This window comes from Anneissia japonica, unplaced genomic scaffold (assembly GCF_011630105.1).
Source record: "Anneissia japonica isolate Jap-2015-1 unplaced genomic scaffold, ASM1163010v1 scaffold1208_len1460985_cov181, whole genome shotgun sequence".
NCBI classification, from domain to species: domain Eukaryota; kingdom Metazoa; phylum Echinodermata; class Crinoidea; order Comatulida; family Comatulidae; genus Anneissia; species Anneissia japonica.
Window position 1 is genome coordinate 278,980 of NW_022688484.1, and position 4,219 is coordinate 283,198.

The window sequence follows — 4,219 nt, forward strand, 5'->3', positions numbered from 1 at the left end:
AGTAATTCCTAGTTGGTTTCATTCATGTCTCTCTTTGCATGATTTTATCATGTTGCTACTATATAAGACCAACATGGGTCCCTTGGGGCTGCTGTCTGGGCTTATGTACAGGATAAATTTGCTGTCATTGGTATTTTTGTTACCTCCAATGTATAATAGTTCCTATAAAAAAAATTCATCCGTGTCTCTCTTCACATGATTAAATGTATTTGGGCGTGGCCTTTAATGTCACTGTTTAGGGTCACGTACATGAAAACATTGCTGTCATCGGTGTTTCAGCATTCTACAATGCACAAGTAGTAATTCCTAGTTGGTTTCATTCATGTCTCTCTTTGCTTGATTTTATCATGTTGCTACTACATAAGACCCCGTGGGTCCATTGGGGCTGCTGTCTGGGCTTATGTACAGGATAAAGTTGCTGTCATTGGTATTTTTGTTACCCCCAATGTATAATAGTTCCAATAAAAAAAAAATCATCCGTGTCTCTCTTCACACGATTAAATGTATTTGGGCGTGGCCTTTAATGTCACTGTTTAAGGTCACGCACAGGTAAAAGTTGCTGTCACCTGTGACATTATTGCAAGTATCTACCTGGGAGTAATATCCAATTATTTTTATCCATGTCTCTCTCCACATGATTAAATGCATTATTTAACCCCCTATTTCATTTCCCCCAGCCCGCTTGTACAGGATGTGCCCCGGCAGCAATACTGAATATTGTATCTTGGCCCTATACTATCATGACCAGACCATCAAACATTTTGTCTCTTTTCACATGATTAAATTTTCTGGGCTCCCGGTCTATTAGTGAGACTTTCTTAAAAGGGGATGAAGAATTGAAATTTAAAAATTTTAACTGGATCGGCAAGAACCGTAACTGTATTTACAAGAAAAGCCAGGGAGGGATTGGGTTCTACATCAAGGAAAATATTAAAATTCTTGATGACAATTTATTTGACACAAAGTCAGATGATATTGAAAGGCTTTGGATTAAGGTACAATTTCACGAATCGCCAAATTCTACATATTTTTAGCCACTGCATATTTTCCATGCGAAGACACCGATAGGCCCTTAACAGATGAAATTTATTCCACACTTCTTTCCGAAGTACTAGCAATCCAGGATGAATTTGAGGATTGCAAGATAATAGTTCTTGGCGATTTTAATGGGAAAGTTGGGAATAACATAATAAAAGGTGAAAAGATACTAACTATAATGGTAGGGGTCTCATAAACCTGTGTAATGATGGAGACCTCTTCATGTTAAATGGTAGCGATAAATGCACTGGTATATTTACATGGGTACAATACAACGTTCAAAGTGTACTTGATTATGTAGTTGTGTCACACAATGTATATGATAAAACAAAAGAATTGTTTATTGATGAAATAGGGGCTTATCACTTAGGTAGTGACAACAATGTTTTAATACCAGATCTATTTGAAACTAACGCAAGAAATGACTCTACTACTAACAAAAACAAGATCATCTGGAATATTAATAAAGATAAAAATTGGGGTCCTTTCCAAGAGTCTATCAAAAATAACTTTACGAACTGGGACCCAACTAATCTAAATATTAATCAAGCTTGGGAAGAATGGAAATATAATGTAATAAAATCAGCAGAGGACACTATTGGTCATAGAACAAAACGTAAAAATGGCAAACCATGGTTTGACACAGAAGTGGAAGAAAGTATTAAAATTCGAAAACAGGCATGCAAATCTCACCGTTCTTACATGAAAAATTTCAATAATACTAACAGTTTTGACAAAGATACTAGTGATACTTTATGGAATGATTATTTAATTAAACGCAAAGAATGTAAATCATTAATCAAACGTAAAATCATGCAAAAGAGAGTTGAGAAATGTTCAGAAATTATGGCTAAAGGTGGTTCACAATGTAGAGATTTCTGGGTTGAACTTAAAGGTACATTAACTCGACATTAACTCGATTCTTGTCCCAGGTACAAAAAATGTTACTTGTGACATAAAAACTATTAATAATTCTCTCGAAACTTATTTTAGTAACATATATAAAATAACTAAGTCTAATGAATCTCTTGATCTAATTAATATACCTGAAAGTATTTGTAATTCAACTAATGAGGATAATCTCCCAACTCTGGATAATTTATCTTTTTCGATAGTTGATGTTTCTTATGCTATTTCTCGTTGTAAAAATAACAAAAGCCCTGGCCAAGATTCAATTACAAATGAATTAATCAAGAATGGTGGAAATAGTATGATTAAATCTATTTACCAATTATTTAACAAATGTAAAGATCTTGAATGCACTCCTGATGAATGAAATACTGGAACAATTATTCCACTACAGTATATAAAAAGGGCGATCGTAGAGATCTTAATAATTACAGGGGAATTACACATAACTCTTGCATTTCTAAGATCTACAATAGTATAATCTTCCAGACGGTCTCAAATTTCTTTGAGGAAAATGATCTATTGTCTGAAACACAAGGAGGCTTTCGAAAAGACAAAAGATGCGAAGACCACATTTTTGTCTTAAAGAGCTTAATTTCCTGCCGTCAGGCTGAAGGAAAAAAGACATATTTGACCTTCCTTGATTTTAGGAAGGCTTTTGACACCGTCTGGAGAGATGGTCTATTTCTTGTAATTGAAAACCTAGGAATAAAAGGTAGCCTACTTAAAATAATAAAAAATTTATATAAAAATGTTAAAGAAAAGGTAGTTTTTGGGAGCTTCGAAACAAATATATTTAATATCCCAAGGTGTAAAACAAGGACGTCCGCTGTCTCCCATTCTTTTTACGATGTATATCAATGAACTAAATAAATTAATCAAAAGCCGAAATCTTGGGGTCGAAATTTTTAATGTGAAAATTGGTAGCTTCTTTTGGGCAGACGATGTAATTTTGATTGGAATTATTATTGAATGCTGCAAGTGATTTCGCCCAAAAATGGAAGATGGCTTTTAACTACGATAAGTCGTCTGTCCTTATAACAGGACAGCGTATTAACAAATACAGGATATGGAATCTTGGAGATACATACTTAAAAAAACAGATAATTATAAATATCTAGGTGTGTTTATCTCTAGATTTGTATTAGATAACTACCATATTGATGAAATCATCAAAAAATGAAATAGAATTATTGTCTATATAAGATCAATAATTAGGGAACAAGAAGATTTTAATAGAATTTTTTATGGTGACCTACTTTGGAAAACAATCGGTCTTCCCACAATCAACTATGCATGTAGTGTCTGGTTTACCAACAGTAAAACATCCATGGACCGTATTGAAAACCTTCAATACCATTTTACTAAAATCTCCAAGAAATGTTGCTGAAGGGACCTTTTATGGTGATCTAGGATGGAATTCTGTAGAATCCATTCAGACAAACATTAGAATTACATACTTTAATAGACTTAAAAACATGGAAGATCATAGGTGACCAAGATTACTTTTTCAAGCATATATATTTCAAGTTTATGATGTTTCAAAATGGCAATGGTTAAATAATATTAAGAAAAGTCTCAGTAATTGTAATTTATTAGATAGTTTCAATCTTAACTTATCACATACACTGACTAAATATTTTAAAGAAATGAATAATATGATAAATCAAACGGGTTTGATCATGCTCAAAGGAAGTCGTCACTTAATGACTACATCAGATATAAATCTGAACCAAATTTTGAGTTATACCTCCTTGACAAATGTAACTTTTCAGAAGTGGCTCTTAAATTTAAAGCTCGATCAAACTCGCTTGATTTAGAAGGTCGCAAAGAAGCCTGGTCAACTGTAAACACAGGTCTTTGCAAATTATGTAAAAGTGGTTGCAGTGTAAAGAAACAGTAGATCACTTTGTTTTTGAATGCTGTAAATTTAACAATATTAGAGATACAATATTCCAGGAACTTAAAAATGAACTTAATGAATACAACCTTGATATATTTTGGGATATATTTACTTCAAGTTTAGCAAATTTTAGACACCATCTTTTCTTTGATGACCTGTCTATCCATAATGAATTTCCCCTTAAATACAATTTAGTTGATTCTGATTACAATGATGCAAGTTTTATCTTCGACAAATATTGTAAAAAAATACCTTTCTATTGCTTGGATGAAAAGCAATGAGCTGTACAAGAACCTGTAATATTATACTGAATTTGACTTTAATTCTGCCCTTGTCCGTAGAAAAAGAAAATTATTAAATAAATAAAAT